The sequence below is a fragment of the Callithrix jacchus genome, chromosome 13 (assembly GCF_049354715.1).
Source record: "Callithrix jacchus isolate 240 chromosome 13, calJac240_pri, whole genome shotgun sequence".
NCBI classification, from domain to species: domain Eukaryota; kingdom Metazoa; phylum Chordata; class Mammalia; order Primates; family Cebidae; genus Callithrix; species Callithrix jacchus.
Genome location: NC_133514.1, coordinates 70,213,272 through 70,239,996, shown reverse-complemented (window position 1 = coordinate 70,239,996; position 26,725 = coordinate 70,213,272). Strand labels below are relative to the sequence as shown.

At 38.8% G+C, this 26,725-nt stretch overlaps 1 protein-coding gene and 1 pseudogene across 6 annotated transcripts in view; both read left to right on the top strand.

The window, feature by feature from the left end:
- Window positions 1-26,725, top strand: part of CHST9 (carbohydrate sulfotransferase 9) — a 292,807-nt gene that overhangs the window by 230,346 nt on the left and 35,736 nt on the right. The window lies entirely within an intron of this gene.
- Window positions 8,237-9,598, top strand: LOC100410382 (acidic leucine-rich nuclear phosphoprotein 32 family member B pseudogene; annotated as a pseudogene).

The following is a 26,725-nucleotide window of genomic DNA, read 5'->3' as shown; positions in this document are numbered from 1 at the left end:
CAGACCCAACGGCTCAGTAATAAGCACAAACATTAGCGTTTGTGATTAGTCCTGGTGATGACTTACCAGGACAGTGTTCTAGGAGTTTGGAGATCCTGCCAAGCTTAGCTGAAAGTGCACATCTAGAAGAAAAGGTGCAAAAGTAGCCCATGGTCCCAGGAAGTGGCAGAGGAGTGGGCCCTTCATGTCATGTTTTGGCAAAATGAGATTTATCAAATGCTTAATAAAAGGCAGCTTGAGACAGTGGAAAGAACGCTATGTTGAGAGGCAACCCGATTTGGGTTCAAATGTGGCCCCATGAGGGAAGGGGTTTTTGTTTGTTTCATTCCCTCCATGCCTAATACAGTGCCTGGTACATAATATGTCCTCAGTATTTGCCACATGAATGACTAAATGGGTAAATTGATAATTTACTGAACGCTCAATTATCCCATCTAAGTAATGGGTGTTTCTCAGAAATATCAGCTTTAGAGTTTCAAACACACACACAAAAATCATATAAAACTGTTTCTCTGGCTTCATCTCATCTCAAGAATGATTTCTAGAGGTCTTCAGTTTATCTCACCTGACTCATTAACACACCATCTACCATCACCTACCATCTGCCAATTTTCTCCCCATTTATACCAGATACCTGTGAGATACTTCCTGCAGCAGCCTTGGATCTCAGTCCCCAGGTGATAAGCAAACTACCCCTGGTCATGATCATGCTACCAGCCTTACTCTGCCGGCTCCCAGCAACTGCGCCTGTCTTCAGGCGAAAGACACCAACTATCAATAAATGTCCCAAGGGAAACAGGCCACATTGAGATTGAGATAAGTTTAAAAAGGATTTTTTAGAAAGGGACTATAATGCTGGGCACAGTGGCTCACCCCTTAATCCCAGCACTTTGAGAGGCAGAGGTGGGTGGATCACTTGAGGTCAGGAGTTTAAGACCAGCCTGGCCAGCATGGCAAAACCCTGTCTCTAATAAAAACACAAAAACTAGCCAGGCGTTGTGGCAGCCACCTGTAGTCCCAGTTATTCAGGAGGCTGAGGCAGGAGAATCACTTGAACCAGGGAGGCAGAGGTTGCAGTGAGCTGAGATCACACCACTGCACACCAGCCTGGGTGACAGAGTGAGACTTCATCTCAAAAAGAAAAAAAAAAAAAAGACTATAATTTGAAATAGGATTAGAGGGAGCAGACCACAGGAGATAGTATAGTAACCCCAGGTTAGTAACAGGAGAGTCATCAACACTCCAGGCTGAAAGAGACAGGGTGTGAACAGTTATGGGAACTAGAAAGAGAAAATTCAGTAAGCTGGGTCACAGTTTAAAAGCTGGAGGCTTTTGGCAGTTTTCCCTAACACTCCCAGGCCAACTTTGGCCCTCTTCCCCTGAGCAGAGATTGGACTTGGCCTTATTCTTACGGCAGCTCTCACATGGAAGCTGTCCTGTGTGTCTCCTTGCCAGACCGAGAGGAGGGGCTGATTATACCTTTTTGCCTTTGTTTTCCCAGTAGCCAGCCCAAGACTAACACAAACTAGACTTTCAAACAGGGTATGAATGGTTGAACAAGTGGATGAATGAAGGAATGCTTGTCCTAATGTGCAAAACCAAAAGACATATTCAAAGCCTCACCCATGTTTCTTATCCAAAACAGAAACCTCGCTCTCTTTAAATTGATGTAGTACATTTTCCTAATAAAAAGTTTTGAAAAGCAAAAGCTGGCCAGGCCCAGTGGCTCTCACCTCCCAAATTCCAACACTTTGGGAGGCCAAGGCAAGAGGATTGCTTGAGCCCAGGAGTTTGAGAACGGCCTGGGCAATAAAGCAAGACCTCCATCTCTACGAATTAAAAAATTAGCAGTGATGCAGGTCTATATTCCCAGCTGTTAGAAGGCTAAATTGGAGGATTGCCTGAACCCAAGAGTTTGAGGCTGCAGTGAACTATGATTGTACCACTCCACTCCAGCCTGGGCAACGGAGTGACTTGCTGTCTCAAGAAAAAGAAAAAGTGAAAACAGATGTGCTTAAATTAAAAGTAACTATTACTCCTCTTCCACTGGGCCCTACATATATCAAAGTGCTAAAGTAGATCTCCTCTGACTTCTTACATATAATTATGTGTACTTTAAAAAATTTATTAGTTATACACATTGTTCTAAAAATACAATGTAGGTATTGTACTGTAGCCTTACATACAGATTTGACCTTATGATTTTTAATTGCCGCACAGATCTCTGTCTTTCCAAGCTTGACACTGAAAATAGAAACCAGAAAATAAATGATATAGACTCAGAAGTGGGGCTTGAGCTCATCACCTCCCAGCTGTGATCCCAGGCATGTTATTATCTGTAATGCCTCAGTCTTCCTCATCTGCAATCACCTTATCTCACAGAAGTGCTGGGAGAACTGAGTGAAGAATGTGTTGGATGCTACTGGTATGTTGTAAGTGCTTACTGAATACTAGCCATATATTCAGTACACTGCTCTAATATCCTTTTATTCCCTAAACATTGTAAACAAGTAAAGATGAGTGACAAATTAGGACAGATATTCATGTAACATATGATGGGCAAAAATTATTAGTAAGAGGAGGGGAATATTCCATTAGGAAAAAAGAAGGCCTGGCATGGTGGTTCATGCCTATAATCCCAGCTCCTCAAAAGGATATGGCAGGAGAATTGCTGAAACCCAGTAGTCAAAGTTTAGAGTGAGCTATGATCGCACCACTGGACTCCTGCCTGGGCAACAGAAAGATGCTATCTCTAAAATAAAATTTTTTTAAAGGAGCTAGAGATGAATAGAAGAAGAAATATCAATGCTGTGTAAACATATTAAAATGTTCAACCTCTCAAGCTCTGTAATAAAAAAAGTCAAAACTTCAGGGTTGCATAAATAGCATGTTTCTTAAAAGCTTAGCACTTTTTTGTAAAAATCAGAGTTAACAGAGTGCTGGGACATAGGTATTTAGAGACACTCTTAGCATTAGACACTTCATAAAACTCTTTAACCCATCAATTCTACTATCAGGAATTTGTCCTAAGGGTCAAGGTTGTGTGCACAGATATTGAGTTGGTGCAAAAGTAGTCATGGTTTGCACCAACTCTCTATTCATGTGGACACTACTAACGGTTGTATATGGTAGGGCTTCCTTCCCCAAAAAAATACAATAAATCACTTAAAGTCTCTAAAAGAAGATTAAGAAGCTTCGGTATTTTTTTTAAAAAAGAACCCACTACATAGCCATTCAAAACAATATAGATTGAGACTATTTAATGGCATGCAAAGATTATTTAAGTGAACAAAAAAGTTTTTAAGACTATACATTAGATGATACCAATTTTGAAAAGAAAAATACAGTATGGAAAGGGTGTGTGTACCACACGTGTTAGCAGGTCAGGCCTACTGGTGTTAGGATCACAAGTAGTTTACTTCTTTTATCTGTATTTTCTAGATTCTTCACAACAAAGAAACATTTATTTAGTAATAATAAATAGGACAATAAAAAATTTTTAACACAACCATGGTAAAGTGTCAGGGTCTGGCACATCTGCCGGGGGACTACCGACCTGCAGGAGTCCCCAAGACCACCAACGTAGATGTCTCATTCAACCTGAGGGAGAGAGTGCGCGGAAGTGAAAGAAAATAGAAAAGCGGAGTCTGGAGGGCTGGCTTAGGCTATGTCCAAGCAGCAATTTTATTTTTGCAATATGTTTCCTTATATACTTTTCTGAAGTCAAAGTTGTTTACACCAGATCAACGTACTTAAGTTACAGTAAGCAAGTTACGCCCACTAAGTTACGCTCAGTAAGTAAGTTAATCCCATTAAGTAGGTTATGCCCAATAAGTAGGTTACTTTCAGTAATTAGGTTACACCCAATAGATCAATGTAAGTAAGTTACAGTCACACCCTGTAAGCTATGGTAAGTAAGTTACAGTTACACCCAGTAAGTTGGTAAGTAAGTTACCAAGTGTAAATACTTAAGTTAATATTTTACAATGAAGGTAAAAAGGGTCCAAAATGAACACAATCAAGCAATAAACCATAAGAAGCCGAAAGTGGACACATTGCCTCCCAAGTCCTCATATCCATAAAGTAATGTCTGTTAATTATTTAGAATAACATGGTCCCTCTCTCAGTTCCTGCTTTCCCTCAGCTCGACTCCCCCAACCGGGGATCTGTGTCCGGGCTCAAGCTCACCGTATGGCGAGGCCCATTTCCCAGGGGCCTCACATGGGAGCGATCCCCACAGATTCCCTCAGTAAAGGTGTATTTATGTTACATTTTCAATTTCTTTGAAATCCAGACTTCTTTATTGCACACATGACACAACTTGTAGAAAACTAGAATGTACAGAGAAACAAAAGAAAAAAAATCACTCATCCATCTATCACCCAGAGGTTTATAGTTTCCCATAAAATATATACATTTTAATAAAAATAGGTGCATGATAGATATACTCTTGTATAACTTATTTTTTTCACTAAATATATCCAGATCATCATTTCTGACTGGCTACATAAGTCACATTGGAAGATTTGCTTTTTGAGATGAAGTCTCATTTTGTTGCTCAAGATGGAGTGCAGTGGCAGAATCTTGGCTCACTGCAACCTCCACTTCCCAGGTTAAAGCAATTCTCCTGCCTCAGCCTCCCAAGTACTTGGGACTACAGGCACGCACCACCATGCCCAGTCAATTTTTGTATTTTTAGTACAGATGGGGTTTCACTATGTTAGCCAGGCTAGTCTTGAACTCCTGACCTTGTGATCTGCCTGCCTTGGCCTCCCAAAGTGCCAGGATTAAAGATGTGAGCCACCGTGACCAGCCACACACTGGAAGATTTTGCTGTGACTTCTTCAGCCTGTCCTCTGCTGAGGGCCTCTTAGACTGTTAGGTTTCACTTACCCAGTCTGGAGGCAAGATTTTCTTAGAATAAATTCAGAAAGGGAATCCATGCTTCACTTTCGAATCTATTGTAGGTCTCTGCTGGATTAAAAGAAATTGAGCCTCGTTGAGTGGCTCACACCTATAATCCCAGAACTTTGGGAGGCCAACGTAAAAGGATCTCTGGAGCCCAGGAGTTTGAAGCTGTAGTGAGCCATGACTGCACCACCGTACCAGCCTAGGCAATACAGCAAGACCCTGTCTCCAAAAAGAAAAAAAAAAAGAAAGGAGGAAGAAAAAAAAATTGAGTAAGGCAATTTTTAAAATGACAGCAAACCAAAATTTGATTCCACACTGGCAAAAATTTCTTCAAACTTTTTCTGGTAGAAACTGGAATAAAGCCTACACTCATGAAATTCTGAAGATCTATGGTTCTGGAGAAAATTCAGTACAACCACATGCTCTATGTTCCACTCCAGCTACCAGCTTCCATAGCCACAAGTTGACCCTCACCTGTAATTGCTTCATTTCAAAAATAAACTTCAGAGATTCCAATCTCTGCCTTTACCTTGCTATTATTATTCTCTGGGCATTTCTCACTCGCCTAACTGTTCTTCAACATGACAGGTGTCTCTGGGCCCTCTATCCAGCCATTCCTGTATTTTCTTTGTCTTTGTCCAGGCTTCATAGTCCATCATCAGATCTCTGCTTCTTAAGGACCACTGAGCTCCTTGCACCCTTGAATTTTCACATCACCTTTCTAGAAAGATGGAGAAATGACAGGATCTACTGATGGGGGCCACTTTGAAATCATGTTCTTCAATATGAAGAGGGCCCTTACACCACCCAGTGGCCTAACAGTCCTGTTCCCATTCATGATCACTCTAACCTTTCACTGCCTTCTCTTCATCTTCACTCTTCTCATTTTCAGCAGACTGACTTGCTGCAGGCTTTTGGAGGAACTCCCAGCCTCAGACATGCCCTCTCTCACTTTACCACCCTCCCTATAAGCTCGCTGTACACCTCTACCGTCCTGTGCTCCAAGATAAGAGGATGGCTTGTTTCTTCTCCAGTTTGAAGCCAAGCCTGTGCCTTGGATATACTGCTCACCCACCACCAAGGAGCTGTTTCTGAACATTTCCATCACTACCTCTCCGGCATGTTCAACCTCTTCATTTCAGCAGGCTCCTTGCCCTCAGCCTAGAGCTATTTTCACTTCTCTGGTTCCATCAATATTTTTACATTAACTCAATCTCTTGCCCCCCATTTTCATTCTGGTTTCCCATAGGTGGGGTCTGTCCTTCCTGTTTCCATTTTCTCTCCTTCAATCACCGACATTTGGCCTCAGCTCCCATCATTCTTTCAAAGGTTTTCTAACTAAACTCACCACTGGTTAAAAAAGAGACTTTTTCCTCCCAGATCTTATCCCTACCATACTTAACACTTTGATTGCTCTGTTTTTTTTCCCTCAACTTTGCATTATGAAAATTTTCAAACCTACACAAAATCTGAAAGAATGGTACAATGAGCACCTGTGTGGCCATCACCAAGATTCCCCAATTGTTGCCATTTTGTCTTAAATACAATCCTCCCAACCTGGTGTATGCTCCTGTATATATTTAAAAGTAAGTTGTAGACATCATAACATCTCCCTTCCAAATTCTTTAGATCATTTCCCTCCAAAATAAGGGCCTTCTCCTACATTACAATACCATCTTCATATCTAAGAAAAGTAACAATAATTTTACATCATCTGATATCAATTCCATATTCAAATGTCTCCAATTGTCCCAAGAACGTCTTTTACAACTATTTTCTGCTTGAACCAAAAATCTATTTAAATAATCAATGTTCAAATACTGAATTTGGTTTTTATGTTTATTTATTCTTTCATAATCTAAAATAGTTCCCTAGACTTCCCCCCAACCCCCATGACATTGAATTGTTTAGGAGTCTGGGTAAGTTGTCTTTTAGGATGTCCTGTATTTTCAATGTTTCCTCAGGGCATAACTTAAATTGTTCCTTTGCTCAGTAAATCGGCAGCTCAGCCTAGAAACGAGGATGAACCTTCCAGTACTGATACCTCATCAGTAAGATGTCTACTTCATGTTATATGTTGCCACTTATTTCATATTAATGGTCCCAAATTTGATCACTTTGTTTAAAGTGTGAATAAGAGATCTCTGTTGTTTGTTGTGGTTTTATGAAGGTGCGGGGGAGGTTTTGAGACAGATTTTCACTGTGTTACTCAGGCTGGACTGCAGTGGCACAATCTTGGCTCACTGCAATCTCCATACCCCGTACCCAAGTGATCCTCCCACTTCGACCTCCTGAGTAGCTAGGACCATAGAAATGCACCACCATGCTTGGCTAATTTCTTAAGGTTTTTGTAAAGATGAAGTCTGACTATATTGCCCAGGCTGGTCTCAAACTCCTGGGCTCAAGTGATCCTTCCATCTTGGCCTCCCGAAGCACAGGGATTATAGGCATGGGCCACCATGACTGGCCACAGATCTCTGGGTTTTAAAAGTACATTTTTCTTTCGTAATTATGAAGAGATCCATGAAGTCATATTTTGTATGATGGTAATATCCTACTTTAGAATCCATTAATGAATCATTTACTGCATTAGGAATTAAAAACATATTTTCTTAATTCTGTTATCTCTTCTACATTTATTAGATAACATTGTTTAGTAAGAAATTGTCCCTTTTTCTCCTTTCTCCCCCTTTTTCTTGGGATGTAAAAATACTATGAACTCATTGATTTTTAATTATGCAGTGTATTTCACTAACATGGACAGTGAAAAACTCTTTAAGCTAGCTCCTTTGTCTTTTTGATACAATCTCATTAGTTTTTGAGCACTTTGGATTACTAACAAAAAGAGATATCCTTTCCTTGCTACAGCTCTGGAATCAGTTTCTCTGAGGAGCCCTGGTTTCTTTTAATGGGAACAGCAGGTAAAAACTAGGATCTAGGTGTTACATGTGCTTATTGCTACTAGGGTGTTTGCTTTTCTGAATAATGACTTCATATTAATATTTCCAATTGAAATTAAAAATTTTTCTGCTTTTGTCACTTCTCTTTTTTCTTATACTGAAAATTTTGGTTCCTAAAATTAATAATATCAATATACTTACTTATTTGCTTTATCCCACAATATCCTTAAAATAGTTGTAAAATTAGAATGCCAATATTACTACTGACAATAAATCTACCAAGTGATGCATGCAATTTCATTATAGTACTTACTATTCTTGGGATAAATCATAAAGATACATAAAGTAATGTGTTTACAGTTACTCAAAATTATGTTTTTCTATATAGTGTCTTATCTTCCCAACAAAGAGTTAAGATCATTTGTTTTTTCTTTGTATTCAATTTTAGGATTTATCTTTTCACTTGATTTCGTATTTGTATACATAAAGTATTTATAAATTTCAAAAGTCAGAACTATATAAGTGGTATCCTCAAAGAAGTCTCACTCCAGACAGGAGTCCTCACTCTATACATCTACACCCTTCTCCATGAATATTTTCATTAGTCTCTAGTTTATTCTCTGTTTCTGTTTTAAATAAAACCATATAGACATAAACATATTATTAACTCAGTGAGTTTTACTTTACTCTTTTAAAATAATTGATCACTGAGTGCTGCTCTCCAGCCCCCTTTTCCCTCCATGGTTTCTCTCCGCTCCCGTGAGTAACTTGGCTCCGGGTGCTCCACTCGCCTGCCCGCACGCCACCAGCCGCAAAGGACCGCGCCGGCCTCCGCTGCAAGCAAACCCTTCCGACGGCCCTCGCTGCGCAGACCGGGACACCTCTCCACCTTTCGCCCCCGCCGCGGAAAGCTAAGTTTGAAGAGCGGGGAAGAGGGGAGCATGGACATGAAGAGGAGAATCCACCTGGAGCTGAGGAACCGGACCCCGGCAGTAGTTCGAGAACTTGTCTTGGACAATTGCAAATCAAATGATGGAAAAATTGAGGGCTTAACTGAATTTGTGAACTTAGAGTTCCTCAGTTTAATAAATGTAGGCTTGATTTCAGTATCAAATCTCCCTAAGCTGCCTAAATTGAAAAAGCTTGAACTCAGTGAAAATAGAATCTTTGGAGGTCTAGACATGTTAGCTGAAAACCTTCCAAATCTCACACAACTAAACTTAAACTGAAAGATATCAGCACCCTGGAACCTTTGAAAAAGTTAGAATGTCTGAAAACCCTGGACCTCTTTAACTGTGAGGATACTAACCTGAATGACTACCGAGAGAGTGTCTTCAAGCTCCTGCCCCAGCTTACCTACTTGGATGGCTATGACCGAGAGGACCAGGAAGTACCTGACTCAGATGCCAGGTGGATGGTGTGGATAAAGAGGAGGAGGATGAAGAAGGAGAAGATGAGGAGGATGAGGATGGTGAAGAAGAGGAGTTTGATGAAGATGTATGTGATTACGATGGAGTCAGTGAGGAGGAAGAAGAATTTGGACTTGAAGAAGATGAAGATGAGGATGAGGATGAAGAGGAGGAAGAAGGTGGGAGAGGTGAAAAGAGGAAGAGAGAAACAGATGATGAGGGAGAAGATGATTAAGACCCCAGACGACCTGCAGAAACAGAACTGTTCAGTATTGTTTGGACTGCTCATGGATTTGGTAGCTGTTGAAAAAAAAAAGGTAGCTGTGATACAAACCCCAGGGCACCCACCTGGGGGTGACATTCCACCTTCCTTCAATGTAGTCCCTCTTGGTAATCTACCACCAAGCTTGTGGACTTCACCCCAACAAGATTGTAAGCATTTTTAGGTTCTTGTGTAAGACTCTTGCTGTAGCATGGATAGCTGTGATTGGTCAGTCAACCGTCTGAGGCTACCAGTTACACCGAGACCGTAACAGCACTTTTACTTTCTGTACAATAAAAATGCTCTGTAAATAAAATCTTAACATTTTGGGTCTGTTAAAAAATAATAATAATTAAACACCATAGTCATCCATCAAGTGAATGTACTTATAGCTGTTTCTAATAGATTGTTTCTAGCCTTTAGTTATTACTCGTAATGCTGTAATGAACAACCATGTGCATGTATGTTTTTACATTGTGGAGGTATATCTTCAGGATAAACTGGAAATAGATGTCAAAGGGTTTGAATCAAAGGGCAAATCTGTTCATAAGTAATTCTATTGCATATTGAAAAATTCTCCTCCCAAGAGGTTATGCTTCTACTACCAGCAGTGTAAGAGTAGGTAATCTCTAGTTGATTTCCTTGATACCATGACACTATGCCTTTGTTAAATTTCTTATTCCTTTCTGGTCATTCTTTTCTTTTGTCTTTCTGAATTCTTCCTTCTCTGATCATACTTCAGTTCTATTTGTTTGAACCTTATCTATCTTCCCTGACTAGTATTATTCATTGTCCATGTCAATTAACACCAGTACTCCAATAACTTCCACACCTACATTTGCAGAACAGACAGCTTCCTGGAGCTTCATGTCTTCATCTGCTTCCTTAAGATTTCCATCCTTAGATGTCTTGCAGGTATTAAAACCATAACATCCCTCTAAAATTGCCTCTTGGATGCCACCACCATCTAGGTAGACATCACACTTCCAGGCCTGCTAGTAGCCCTGATTTCTCCCTTTCACTTACCCATCGGGCGCTGGTTTTACCTCCTGCACATCTCTAAAATGAGTCTCTCTTTTACACCCTAATACCATTTGCCCTCTCAGGGCCTCTTCTACTCTCCTCAAGAGCACTGCAGTAGTCTTCTAGCTTGTTTTCTGTCTCCAACCCTCGGTTCTTCTGAAAATCTTCTCAACACAACTGCTATACTGAAATTTTTACAGATTTCTAAGTTCTGCATTGCTTAAAGTGAAAAGCATTGCATTTACTTTTTATAATCACTACTGAGTTGCTAATCAATAAAACCTATCTAGAGTCCATACATGCTCAGATTTGTAGTGGGGAAAACCTTAGGTAGTCATTTAAAATGAAAAGCCGTGTTCATAGACTTTCTAAAAGGGACCCTTCCCAGGGTCACTATTATTAGAGGGAGCACTATGTATCTGGTGATTTGAACCAAGACCCAGCCAGCATCATGCTACTATAACCAGTTTTTTTTTATATAGCAAAGATTTCCTAACAGATGAAAAAGAAGATTCTTTAAAGGTGGTGAACTTAAAGTGATTCGTGATTTAAACTACCAAACAAGTATTAACTTAACTTAGTTAAGAGAGAAAGACAGATTGAGCAAGGCAGTGAAAGGACTTGGTAATTAAGATGGTAATTTATATTACCATCTTAAATTCCTAAAAACTTGAGTATATTTAAATGTAAAGAGAATCGCAATGACGTTAACATTCAGTATAGCACTCTAGCGAAATGAGGATTTGCCTACAACATAAAACTCTAAAGTTTTATATTCTCTGTTCTTTGGAGGAAAAAGAAAAAGAATCAGATTTTAAAATAGAAAATCATATAGCAATTCATGCATAAAATGGTTTATTACCTTATGGGTTTAGGTTACTTGTTTAAGTTATTACTTTCATAGTAACAATCAAAAGTGACAAAGGTATACATTTTCCAAATAGAAGAAAACAGATAAAATTATCCTATTACCTGTTGACCATCTGAAACAGAAAGGTCAACACATTTTTCAGCAAAGTCAAATAATAGCTTCAAAAGAAAAAATATTTTTTACAAAAAGCAAGAAGCTAGGAATCAACTTTGATTCCAATGAATATTAACTGATTTCCCCCTAATTAATATTAATTATGTCGAATAAGAATTTAGTTAAAGAATTCTCTATGATAAAACTATAGATCACATTCAATGTTGTCATTTCTATCCTTTTTGGAGTGTTGTTTTTTAAAAAGCAAAAAAATTAATAGATTCTCATCACAGAACTGATTTTATGAAACCCCCTACCCCTGCAAAGCCATCTCACCCCCACCTCTAAAGGGAACTAGAATTAGACTTAGGACATCTGATATGTAAAATGAGCAAACAAATGTAAAAATACCCGAAATGCTAAATATAGGGAAATTATATAAAAGTAGCTAATGTACGAGCCTCCCTCTGCTGTTGGGATTGTACAGGAAAATATCTGTAGGTTAATACTGGAAAAAGGGTGCCACATGGAGCCACCTAAGAGCTGCTTGTTTACATTTGATCTCTGCTGCCTGAACCACAGGCCCATGGTATGCCACGGGGTTACCCACAAACACAGAGGGCTTTTGAAAAAGTCAGAGCCTTTGATTCTTCCCTCTACAGAACCTTCATCTATGCTATCTAAACAAACTCTCTGGAGGTATGTTTATATCATGTAGAAAGAGCTGGAAAACTAACAATCACACTGTGTGAACAATCCTTTCAGCTAGTTCTTGCCTTCCATGGCTGACTGTTGATCTATGGAAAAAAGAAAATTCAAACAACATCCATATTTATTGTCTGTAGTCCCTCGTACTCTAAAAGTTAGCTGAGAAGAAAAAATATCAATTGTCCCATTTACTTGTTTGGCAATTTAGGGGGTGTTGCTTCCAGGAAAAAAAAAAAAATCCTAATGGGACTCCACCTCAAAAATCAATTTGATTTTTAAAAAACAAGCTGGAATAGACTTTCTCACTACTTTCTAAAGGCCAAAGCAAGGTATAGTGGGAAATTGAGTTCTAATAAGTATGTGAAGTCTGCTATAGGAAATCATGAGATTCCCCTGTCTATCATTGATTGATTGTGTGATTTGAATTTGCCTGGCTCCATACTAAGGCTTTGCATGGTCACTAGAGATAATTAGAAGCTGAGAGTACATAGAATCTGAAAACGTAGTAAGGAATTAATAAACCTCAGTATTTTAGAGTATAATGAATTTAAAGGAAAGAATATGAATTTAATGCTAAAACATTAGATTCCATATCATAATCTACCCTAAGAAGTATAAAAGGTAAAACAGAAAACTCTACACACCTTTCTATCTTTTTTTCTTTTTTTTGGAGAAGTCTCACTGTTGTCGCCCAGGCTGGAGTGCAGTGGCACCATCTCAGTTCACGGCAACCTCTGCCTCCCAGGTTCAAGCGATTCTCCTGCCTCAGCCTCCCAAGTAGCTGGAATTACAGGCATCCATCACCACGCCTGGCTAACTTTTGTATTTCTAGTAGAGATGGGGGTTTCACTGTATTGGCCAGGCTGGTCTTGAACTACTGATTTCAGGTGATCCACCCATCTTGACCTCCCAAAGTGCTGGGATTATCGGCATGAGCCACCCTTTTCTTCTTAAGGCATGTTTGCATGAGAATCAGAGCTGGCTCACTAGAGAGGCCTGGGCCCCCCCAGTTCTCCTATGTAAGTCTCTGCTGCCTCCAATTCAACTGGATTGCTCCACTCAGGAGAAGCAGCTGGAGTCTTCCTCCTGTGCTGGTTGGCAGTCTAGGTAACAGACCAAGAATAGAATCTGGAGTAATGTCTGTGCAGATATGCCTTAAGGTAAAAACAAGATTTCACGCATTTTAGTTTTTATTTATTTGGCTAAGCTAAAGTTCTTGACTATTTTTTAATCATCTAAATGTGACTTTTTTATTTTTTGACTTTAAAGATACATATCACTTCTAATTCTCTTCCATACTCCCTGGTCTTTTCAAAATAGTATACATAACTGTCTTGAAACTTGTTTTTATTTTTCAAAATTAGCTTTCATTTGGATTCTAAACAATTGGGTTTTATTCTTTGTTTGGGTAATCCTGTAATGCAAGGGAAAGAGAACTGGCCCCAGTGAACATGTTGAATCATCAAAAACAACTCTATACCTTTGTTTGTTGGCCTTATTTTACAAAGGGGAAGCTGAGGGGTTGTGACTTGCCCAAGGTTGCCCCCCATTCAGAGACTAGGGAAGCTGGGATTCAAACCCAGATATTCTGATTGCTTGGCCCTACTCTTGACCATTACCAAAATCATTGTTCTGAAAATCATTCAGCTCTGCCCTTAACCCATTTATGCCGGAGGTTGCAACTTTTTGAGTTTTTGCAATCAGACCTTGGCAATTACCTTGAGCAGTAGGATATAAATCACTCCCATATGCTCAGCATTCCAATAATGGAACACTAGGCATAAATGTTTAATTTGGTTGTTCTCAGATAAATTCTAAACATTCATTAGCCTCAGTTTAATAAATAAGGAAATCAGTCTAATTTTCTTATGCCAAAACTTTCAATTGCCTTTTACCTCCACAACGAATGGGAACTTAAGCTCTTACACCAAACTTCAAATTTTCAAATTTGCTAGTTCCTGAGTATAAATCCCTGTGGTAGCTTAGATAAAGGGTCTCTTCTAATTCACTATGGATGATGTAAAATTTGCATTCCATTATCTAAGTCGGCATCAAATTATTCAAATATAAATAAAATACAACTGTTTTCCAAAGTTCAAATCTTGATATTTATTTCCCTTCAACTCGAGAGTCATCTACGCTGTCTTTTCCCCTTCATCACTCTGCAGAAGAGTGCCTGGTATTTTCCTGATATCTATTTCTGCCTCCTGCAGGATATTTTACTGGTATTTTAAAACAAATAAATGCTAAACTGAGCTTATTATCTTCCCTTCTCTGTTACTCACCAAATTTACTTCTTTAAACTGAACTTGTTTTCTTATTTCTACCTTTCCATTAATAGCATCTTCTCCCAAGTAACCAAGCTTAAAATCTTGCTCCTCTTTTATTCCCTTTTTCCCCATCCTACTCACCCCCAACCTGAATTATCAAGCCCATTTTACTCATACTATGTGCCCTACACTTATCTACACTTTTCCATCTCCTTGCCTGGATCCCCCATCCTCAAGGTTAATCTTTCTAAGGCACGATTTGGATCAATTTTTGGCTCAAAATTATTCAAGGACTCCCTAAACAAGTATTTGTCAAAAATGTTTCTTTAAGTGTTTAGAGGACTCTATGATACTGGTCCATCATATAAGTTTTGCTTTCCTTATTACTTGCCAATATACAGACTACCTTTAAGTTCAGCACAACTATTTACTATTCCTTATCCACTTAGACATTCATTCCCTGATGTGCTTTTGCTCATGCTTTTCCTTCCGTGTGAAATACTGTTTCCCTAATCTGCTTCTGTTATGTCCTACCCAGATCAAATGCTGTCTCTTCCGTGAAGTCTTTCCAGGTTCCCATACCAAACATGACTCCTTTCTTTCTTTTTTAATATAATTTCAACTTTTACTTGAGATTCAGGGGATATATGTGCAGGTTTGTTACTGGGTATATTGTGTGATGCTGAAGTATAGGATATCACTGATCCTATCACCCAGGTACTGAGCACAGTACCCAGTAGTTATTTTTCAACACTTCCCCCCCTCCATCCTCATCCCTCTAGTGGTCTTCAGTGTCTATTGTTTCCATCTTTATGTTCATATGTACCCAATGTTTAGCTCCCACTTATAAGTGAAAACATATAGAATTTGGTTTATGTTCCTTGAGATAATGGCCTCTGGCTGCATCCATGTTGCTACAGAGAACATGGTTTCATTTTTTCATGGCTGCCTAGTATTCTATGGTGTACATGTACCACTTTTTTTTTATCCAGTCCACTGTTGATGGGCACCTAGGCTGATTCCACATCTTGCTATTGTGAATAGTACTGCAACAAACATACGAGTACATATGTCTTTTGGTAGAACAATTTCTTTTCTTTTGGGTATATATCCTGTAATGAGATTGCTGGGTTGAATGGAAGTTCTGTTTTAAGTTTTTTGAGAAATCTTCAAACTGCTTTCCACAGTGGCTGAACTAATTTACATTCCCACCAACAGTGTTTGAGTGCTCCCTTTCTCCATGGCCTCACCAACATCTGTTAGGTTTCAACTTTTCAGTAATAGCCATTCTAACTGGCATGAGATGTTATCTCATTGTGGTTTTGATGTGCATTTTTTTGATAATTACTGATGTTGAGCATTTTTTCTTATGTTTGCTGATAGCTTCCTTTAAGAAATGTCTGTTCATGTCTTTTGTCCATTTTTTAAAGGGGTTGTTTTTTGCTTGTTCAATTGTTTAAGTTCCTCATAAATTCTGGATATCAACCTTTTTTAGATGCACACTTGCAAATATTTTCTCCTGTTCTGTAGGTTGTCTGCTTTTGTTGATGGTTTCTGTTGCTGTACAGACGCTCTTTAGTTTAATTAGGTTCCACTTCTCAATTTTTGTCTTTTTGCAGTTACTTTTAAGGGCTTAGTCATGAATTCTTTCCCAGAGCTGATATCCAGAATGATGTTTCCAAGGCTTCCTTTCTTTTTCATTTGTGCCAATTCTATGGGAACTTTCATTACACCTCATGCTTTTAAAAGTCAAAGAACATAAGCAACTATGAGCAAATTTAGCATTTATAGCCCTGTTGTTATGCAATAAAGACAAAACAAAAGTCAGAGGTGAAGTAATTTGCCAGATATAATATAGCCTGGCAAAGTCAAGACTAGAAAAATCTGAGAGTCAGGTGAGGTGGCTCATGCCTGTTATCCCAGCACTTTGGGAAGACAAGGCAGGGGCATCACTAGGTCAGGAATTTGAGACAAACCTTGCCAACATAGTGAAACCCTATCTCTACTAAAAATACAAAAATTAGGCCAGGCACAGTGGCTCATGCCTGTAATCCCAGAACTTTGGAAGGCCAAGACGGGTGGATCACCTGAGGTTGGGAGTTCAAGACCAGCCTAATCAACATGGTAAAACCCAGTCTCTACTAAAAATACAAAATTAGCTGGGCATGGTGGTGCACACCTATAATCCCAGCTACTTGGGAGGCTGAGGCAGGAGAATTGCTTGAACCCAGGTGACAGAGTTTGCAGTGAGTTAAGATCGCGCCACCGCACTCCAGCCTAGACAACAGAGGGAGACTCCATCTCAAAAATAAATAGGTAGAATTTACTTTTTCATCTCATAAACATAAAATGTACCTAGGTACTTTTCTACCTTTCTTTTGCACAGGTGTGAGTATATGCATACATACCTGCCTGTTCGCCTGACAAAACCCACACATACACACACAATCTACTCACACCACAGCTATCTTTGAAAAATAGGTAACTGCAACTCCAGAAGAAGATTCTCTGATGGTAGTAAGAATTGTCATTTATTATTATGGCAATGATAGTTGTGATTACTATGTCATTATTAAAGTTTAGATCTGATGCTTGGCTTTTTTCACAGCATAAACGATGAATACAGATTTTTTAAATAAGGGATCAGGGTAGTAGCTATGTATGACAACCAAAAATTTCTGTTTCTAAATAGCTCTCAGCAGGGGATAAAAAGTAACTGATAGCGCTCTTAGGGACAAACGTACTGAGATAGCATGTCTACACTATCTGTATTAGTACATGGTCGTCTTAGCCATCTGTCAAAGAAACAGACTGACTTCAACCTACAGTTTCCATCAAACTCATTTTCTAGACAAAGAAACTGAGGCTTGACAGAGAATGAAGTATAGGCTTGGTGAGGGAGCATTCTGAGCTCCATAATTCACTTAGCCTCTGGGCTCCTGCACCCCTCATCCTTTTTATTCTCAGTGTTTCAGGGCATTGTTCCTTCAGTTTGCACTGGGTTGGCTGGAGGTAGGCACCACAGGTTTGATTGATACAGCAATTTGCATCTCAAGGCATCGCTCGATAAATACAGTGCAATGAAAGGCTACTCTCTCACCAGCCAATTTCCCCCCCTGGGCTGACTTTAGAAGCTCATTGATGTCACTTCCTTCCTCAGTCAGCAAGTGAATTTTCTTTAATTCTCAAGACCAGCTGTCCATGCTGTCAACAGAAAGTTATTAAAATTCCTTTAAAGTGAATAAAAATAGCCTAAAAGCAAATGTACTTGGAAACAGGAAAGAATCAGTATGCAAAGTCCACAAACCTCTGAGCAAAATAATGTTGATCCAACCAGAGATTTCAAACATTGTATATTCAGGTTGCTAGAAAAAAATAATTAAAAGATGCTAAGCCACATACTTCTTAATCTTTTATTAGTAAAGGCTTATACAGTTAAAATATATCCCCCTAAATTTCATTTCTTTTCAAGTATGATTTGAATAAATTTGAGAATGACTTAGGTTTGAGAATCCCACTTAAGTGGGATTCCCTCCTCTTTTCTTGCATAGTCCAGAGAACATTTTCATCTCCACCAGGCTAAGTCTATCCAAAAGCAAGAGACAAACATTATCATTAGCACCAATCATAACTAGTAAGACCACAAAAATAATATAATTATATATTTTAATTTAATAGAGTTTTACTAGCTCAAGGGAAGAGGTAATTTTTTCTTATATTTAAATGGGTATAACTCACAGAAATGAACTATGTGGTTCCTGAGTTTCCCTGATCCTCAACCGACTACCTGACCTCAGTCACTGGAAGTCTGACCAGTTACCTTCTGAATCAGCCCCTGCTTTATCCTTCAGGCCCCCAGCAGCTGAGCTCCTGCCTTGTTGCCTGAATTGTACATGACCTGGTACCCAAGTCCCTCCAAAGCATAGATATGCTCCTTACTTCCATTAGTTACCTGCATCTTCCTTATTTGGACAGATGTCATGACTACCTCTGACCTTTTGCCAAGGAAACTTGTATGCAGCCTATCTTGTCATCCCCAGACACACCCCAAGTTTGTGTCTTGGGTTCTTCTCCAGTGCCTGGGCTCTCAAGTTCAGCCTACACTTGTGCTGTGCAGCCTGCCCAAGGCTTCCTTGCTACACACACTACACAAAGCAATTAAAAGAAAGTACATATATTTACCATAGCTGTGCTAAAGAAAAAAATTACTATTTTAGTAAATAGTAGTTTAGTGGTAAAATGGTAGAAATTTCGATAAATTCAAACTAAAAGGACAAGTATAATATGGTTAATAATCAGGAAAATTGCAAATCATGATCTTGGAAGTTTTCTAGAATTAACTCTCAGTCCTTCAGTTCAGTTTCTATAATTTGGAGCCACTGTATTCCTAATATAGAACTATGATGGTGTAAGTGTGTAAAACACGCAAAAAAGAACATTGGTATAATTGCTGTTACTAAGATGCTTAAACATCTTGGAAAATCAATTGGGAATGAATATAAAAAGCACTGCTTTCACAAAATAAAGCATTTGATATGGTCCAGAATTCACAGCAGTCAAACTCAGGCCCTAATATCGTCCATCTAGTGATTCTTATCCCATATACCTTTTCTTTCCTGAGTAAACGAGGGCCAGAAGCAGCTGCCCTCAATATGTTGGAGGCTATTGCAAGGCTTTAACCACTGAGATCAATATATATATTGAACACCTAGAATGTTCAATATATATATTTATGGAATCATTGATAGTGATCTCAGTATCACTGAGCTGGGTCCTCAGGGTACAATAAACAAAATGATTGTAGTCCCTGACCTCAAGGAGCTTACATTATAGAATAGGAAACAAGCAACAAAGTAACCAGATGTACAAATAAAATAATTGCAAGTTGTGATCAGTGCTATGAAAGGAACAAATAATGGGCGGAGATCAAGAATCACAAGAAGAGATGGGGCAACCGGGGAAGAACCCTTGAGATCTTAATATTAAATTGAGACTTGAAAAATATGAAAGAGCCAGATCTGCAAAATTGGAGAGACAAGATAACAGCATGTGCAAAAGACCAGAGGCCAAAAGGGACCTGAAATGAACATAAGGCCAGAGTAGACGGTGGGTAGAAAGGAAGGGAAACAGACAGCAAAGTGAGGTTGTAGAGGTGGCGGGCAAGGAGTAGATGGACAAGGCCTACAAGATATAGAAAGGAATTTGGAGAGAGCCAGAGTGGCGACTGGGAGACCCCAGGAGGCTAACATTGTAATCCAGGGGAGAGACGGTGATGGGCTCAACAAACTGGGGGCTGTGGATAGACAGCACAAAAGGTCGACATATTCTGAAGACACTGAGACACTGTCCTGCTGCCCATGGGCTTCTCTGAGTCACTGGCCCCTTGAGCTATTTCCTGGTCCTTTTCATAAGCAATGGCTACATCTCTGTGCTCCTTTGAGAGTAAGAACAGGGCCCCAATTCGATGAATGACCAAATCTGCCCTGTTTCAGATCACCCTATTTGCTCTCTTTCCCCAATTATCAAGTTCCTTCTAAAAATACTCTTTGATGGGGAAAAGGAGGGAATGTGATACTCCAGAACTCCAAAGTTCTGGAATATGAAATTACCCTACATGTGCAGATATATAATGGGCATATTTGCAACCCAGGAAAGAGGAATAGATTCATAATCTCATCTCCTTTTCCTTGCCCCATTTCAAGACTTCTCATGTAGCACCTTCAAAACAGTTCAAGCACTGCTACAGAAAGGGTCATGCCTAATATAGGTTATTATACAGAAAGAAACAATGTCATAGAAAAGTAGAGAACAGAGCCAACCAGTTCTTCAGGAGAAAGGAGCAGGCTAATTGGGAGCAATGGTCTTGTTCACAGTTGAGTCTCCAGAACTTAGTATCCATCCATATATGACACCTGGCAACTGATCAAACAGTATTTCTTGAATAAATAAATAAATAAAGTCATATGATTCCTTCTAATCTTCATTCCCTGTATCCATTTGTTACCAACTTCTCTCAAACATTTCTTCAACACACGGTCTTTGATTTTCTTCATCTTCCTTCTCATTTCTACCTAGTCTAGGCCCTAACCCATCACTGAGTTTATACATTCCACCATGCCCCCTGGATATTATTCAATTTCTCCTCCTACTCTGAGCAATTTACCAGTTTAATCTTCCTTTATAACCCACCTCTGCTGAAAAAACCGTAATTGCCCCCAAATTGTCTATTGCTTTAAACATAAAGCAATTGATTTGTTCTCAGGTCACCCGAACCTGCCTGGGCAATGCTGTTTCCCTCTAAACCCTCTCCCCTAGTTAGGGTAGTCATTGCCATTATTCTCCCAAACTTTTATCCATTTTTGAAGACGTAATTCAAATTCCACCTTCTAATTATTCTGATTCCTATGTTACAAAGACAGATTCTATCCCTGAACTTATTTTTAAGTTCTTAAACTCACCATATCTCTAGAATTTGCTCAAACATGCAAAGGAGATATCCAACAGATAGTACAATATGGATATTTAGATATCCATATCCAAGAGATATTCTTGAACTGCATGAAGTAAAAGGCCAATAATAAGTCAATTAAAATTGTGGTCCCTGGTTGTTCATATATATTTCTGCATGAGTTAAAAGGGAGTACAGCAGTGATTAATGGCAGCATGCTTCTTGGAAACCTACTTGTTCCCCAAGACCAATCAAATGGTTTTTTCCCCCTCTGTGTTCCCACAACATGTTATCTCTAACTCTGTGAAAACACTTCTCAGGAGGCACCACTGTTTCTCTTCATTTATCTGTCTCTGCCATCTGACTGTGAGCTTCTTGAGGGCAGGCACCCGGGTGTATCATCTTTGCATGCCCAGTACTTAGGAGGTATCCAACACAGTGAAAGTATTATACTTTTTGGAATGAATATGCTATACTATAAGATATTTTTCTTTTTTGAAACCAAACTACCACTTGATCTGACAGTTTTATTACTACTAGATATATTTCCAAAGGAATATAAATCATTCTATTGTGAAGATGTGTGCACTCATATGTTTATTGTAGCACTACTTACAATAGAAAAGACATGGAATCAACCCAAATTACCACCAAGGGCAGACTGTATAAAGAAAATATGGTACATATATACCATGGAATATTATGTTGCCATAAAAAGGAGCAAGACTATATACGTGCAAGAACATGGATAGAGCTGGAGGCCACCATACCCAGCAAAGTAATGCAGAAATAGAACACTTATCATGTTCTCACTTATCAGCGGGAACTAAATGATGAGAACACATGGACACATAGAGGGGAACAACAGACACTGGGGCCTACCTGAGGTGGAGGGTGGGAAGAAGGAGATGATACAAAAAAAAAATAACTAACTGGTACTAGGCTTAACACCTGGGTCATAAAATATCTGAACAGCAAACCCCCATGATGGGAGTTTACCTACATAACAAACCAGCTCATGTACCTCAGAACTTAAAATTAAAAAAGAAAATATCTTTTGCATGGTTTTCTTCATTTCAATTTTATTTATTTCAGCTCTGCTCTTTTTCCTACTAATATGGGTTTGATTTGATTTTGCTTTTCTAGTTTGTTTTAATGTAGGCACTTATAGCTATAAACTTCCCTCTTAGTACACTGGTTTTGCTGTATCCCATAGTTTTAGTATTTTCTATTTCCATTATCATTTGCTTAAAGAAATGTTTCAAAATCATTTTTTCTCTTTTTTTTAATTGCATTGTAGGTTTTGGGGTACATGTGAAGAACCTATTATGAAGAACAAGATAGTTGCATAGGTACACACGTGGCAGCGTGATTTGCTGCCTTCTTCCCCTCCACCTACATCCGGCATTTCTCCCCATGCTATCTCTCCCCAACTCCCCACCCCTGCTGTCCCTCCCCTATTCCCCCCACAATAAACCCCACTGTGTGATGCTCCCCTCCCTGTGTCCATGTGTTCTCATTGTTCAACACCTGCCTATGAGTGAGAACATGTGGTGTTTGATTTTCTGTTCTTGTGTCAGTTCGCTGAGAATGATGGTTTCCAGGTTCATCCATGTCCCCACAAAGGACATGAACTCATCGTTTTTGATGGCTACATAATATTCCATGGTGTATATGTGCCACATTTTCCCTGTCCAGTCTATGATCGAGGGGCATTTGGGTTGGTTCCAGGTCTTTGCTACTGTAAACATGCTGCAATGAACATTCGTGTACATGTGTCCTTGTAGTAGAATGATTTATAATCCTTTGGATATATACCCAGTAATGGGATTGCTGGGTCAAATGGAATTTCTATTTCTAGGTCCTTGAGGAATCACCACACTGTCTTCCACAATGGTTGAACTAATTTACACTCCCACTAACAGTGTAAAAGTGTTCCTATTTCTCCACATCTGCTCCAGCATCTGTTGTCTCCAGATTTTTTAATGATCACCATTCTAACTGGCTGAGATGGTGTCTCAATGTGGTTTTGATTTGCATTTCTCTAATGACCAGTGATGATGTGCATTTTTTCACATGTTTGTTGGCCTCATGTATATCTTCTTTTGTAAAATGTCTGTTCATATCCTTTTCCCACTTTTGAATGGGCTTGTTTTTTTCTTGTAAATTGTTTTAGTTCTTTGTAAATTCTGGATATCAGCCCTTTGTCAGATGGGTAAACTGCAAAACATTTTTCCCATTCTGTTGATTGCCGATTCACTCTAATGACTGTTTCTTTTGCTGTGCAGAAGCTATGGAGTTTGATTAGATCCCATTTGTCTATTTTGGCTTTTGTTGCCAATGCTTTTGGTGTTTTAGTCATGAAGTCCTTGCCTACTCCTATGTCCTGAATGGTTTTGCCTAGATTTTCTTCTAGGGTTTTTATGGTGTTAGGTCTTATGTTTAAGTCTTTAATCCAGTTAATTTTAGTGTAATATGTCAGGAAGGGGTCCATTTCTGCTTTCTGCACATGGCTAGCCAGTTTTCCCAACACCATTTATTAAAAAGGGAATCCTTTCTCCATTGCTTGTTTTTGTCAGGTTTGTCAAAAATTGGATGGTTGTAGATATGTTATGTTGCCACTGTAGCCTCTGTTCTGTTCCATTGGTCTATATCTCTGTTTTGGTACCAGTACCATGCTGTTTTGATTACTGTAGCCTTGTAGTATAGTTTGAAGTCCTGTAGTGTGATGCCTCCTGCTTTGTTCTTTTTGCTTAGAATTGACATGGCTATGCAGGCTCTCTTTTGGTTCCATATGAAGTTTAAGGTGTTTTTTTCCAGTTCTGTGAAGAAGGTAATTGGTAGCTTGATGGGGATAGTGTTGAATCTATAAATTACTTTGAGCTGTATGGCCATTTTCACAATATTGATTCTTCCTAACCATGAACATGGAATGTTTCTCCATCTGTTTGTGTCCTCTCTTATTTCATTGAGCAGTGGCTTGTAGTTCTCCTTGAAGAGGTCCTTTATGTTCCTTGTTAGTTGTTTTCCTAGGTATTTTATTCTTTTTGTAGCAATTGTGAATGGCAGTTCATTCTTGATTTGGCTCTCTTTAAGTCTGTTATTGGTGTACAGGAATGCTTGTGAATTTTGCACACTGATTTTGTATCCTTAGACTTTGCTGAAGTTGCTTATCAGTTTCAGGAGATTTTGGGCTGAGATGATGGGGTCTTTTGGATATACAATCATGTAATCTGCAAATAGAGACAATTTGATTTCCTCCTTTCCTATTTGAATACCCTTTATTTCTTTTTTTGTTTGTTTGTTTTTTTGGTTTTTTTTTTTTTTTTTTGCCTGATTGCTCTGGCTAGAACTTCCAGTGCTATATTGAATAGGAGTGGTGAGAGAGGGCATCCTTGTCTAGTGCCAGATTTCATAGCGAATGCTTCCAGTTTTTGCCCATTCAGTATGATATTGGCTGTTGGTTTGTCGTAAATAGCTTTTATTATCTTGAGATATGTTCCATCAATACCTAGTTTATTGAGGGTTTTTAGCATAAAGGGCTGTTGAATTTTGTCAAAGGACTTCTCTACATCAATTTAGATAATCATGTGGTTTTTGTCTTTGGTTCTGTTTATGTGGTGAATTACATTTATAGACCTCCGTATGTTGAACCAGCCTTGCATCCCCGGGATGAATCCTACTTGAGCATGGTGAATAAGCTTTTTGATGTGCTATTGCAATCGGCTTGCCAGTATTTTGTTGAAGATTTCTGCATCTATGTTCATCATGGATATTGGCCTGAAGTTTTCTTATCTTGTTGATTCTCTACTGGGTTTTGGTATCAGGATGATGTTGGTCTCATAAAATGATTTGGGAAGGATTCCCTCTTTTTGGATTATTTGGAATGGTTTTAGAAAGAATGGTACCAGCTCCTCTTCATATGTCTGGTAGAATTCGCCTATGAACCCATCTGGACCTCGGCTTTTTTTGTGTGGTAGGCTCTCAATTGCTGCCTCAACTTCAGACCTTGTTATTGGTCTATTCAGGGTTTTGACTTCTTCCTAGTTTAGGCTTGGGAGGCTGCAAGTGTCCAGAAATTTATCCATTTCTCCCAGGTTTACTAGTTTATGTGCATAGAGTTGTTTGTAATAATCTCTGATGATGGTTTGCATTTCTGTGGTATCTGTGGTGATATCCCCTTTATCATTTTTTATTGTATCTATTTGATTCTTCTCTCTCTTCTTTTTTAATTAATCTGGCTAGTGGTCTGTCTATTTTGTTGATCTTTTCAAAAAAACCAGCTCTTGAATTTATTGATTTTTTTGAAGGGTTTTTCATGTCTCTATCTCCTTCAGTTCTGCTCTGATCTTAGTTATCTCTTGTCTTCTGCTAGGTTTTGAGTTTTTTTGATCTTGCTCCTCTAGCTCTTTCAATTTTGATGATAGGGTGTCAATTTTAGATCTCTCCTTGCTTCTCATGTGGGCATTTATTGCTATAAATTTTCCTCTAGACAGCACTTTAAATGTGTCCCAGAGATTTTGGTATGTTGTGTCTTCGTTCTCATTGATTTTGAAGAACATGTTTATTTCTGACTTCATTTCATTGTTCATCCAGTCAACATTCAAGAGTCAGTTGTTCAATTTCCATGAAGCTGTGTGGTTCTGAGTTAGTTTCTGAATTCTGAGTTCTAACTTGATTGCACTGTGGTCTGAGAGACTGTTATGATTTCTGTTCTTTTGCATTTGCTGAGGAGAGATTTACTTCCAATTATGTGGTCAGTTTTAGAGTAGGTGTGATGTGGTGCTGAAAAAAATGCATATTCTGTGGATTTGGGGTGGAGAGTTCTGTAAATATATATTAGGTTTGCTTGGTATAATTGGTCTTAATTGGTTCAACTTGGTCTTAATTCAAGTCCTGGATATCCTTAATTCAAGTCCTGGATATCCTTGTTAATTTTCTGTCTGGTTGATCTGTCTAATATTGATAATGGGGTGTTAAAGTCTCCCACTATTATTGTGTGGGAGTCTAAGTCTCTTTGTAAGTGATTAAGAACTTGCCTTATGTATCTGGGTGCTCCTGTATTGGGTCTGTAGATATTTAGGATCGTTAGCTCTTCTGGTTGCACTGGTCCTTTTACCATTATGTAATGTCCTTCTTTGTCTCTTTTGATCTTTGTTGGTTTAAAGTCTATTTTATCAGAAACGAGAATTGCAACTCCTGCTTTTTTTTTTTTCTCTCCATTTGCTTGGTAAATCTTCCTCCATCCCTTTATTTTGAGCCTTTGTGTATCCTTGCATGTGAGATAGGTTTCCTGAATACAGCACACCGATGGGTTTTGGTTTTTTATCCAATTTGCCAGTCTGTGTCTTTTGATTGGAGCATTTAGCCCATTTACATTTAAGGTTAATGTTTTTATGTGTGAATTTGATCCTCCCATTTTGATGCTAGCTAGCTGTTTTGCCCATTAGTTGATGCAATTTCTTCATTGTGTTGATGCTCTTTACCATTTATATATGTATATATAAGGTATTAAACTTACACTTTTACTTCTTTAGAGAAAATGACTACACAGCTAATGAGTCTGTAGTTTGGAGAGACTAGTAACTTATCCAGAGAAGACTACATCTGAGAAATTATTTCACATTTTAGAGCCTATGGTTCAAGATAGACTTTCACAAGGTGATTAAAGATACACCCAGGTACCAAGGTGCTGCTGGATGGACTGGTCCTCCAGGGTTTGTACTAATTGTTGGAGCCCCAAATGACTGTTCATTGCAAGAAATAAGATTTTCCTCTGGTAAAAGCTATGGTGCAAAAGGCAATCCCTAAGTACAAAATTGCCGCCAAA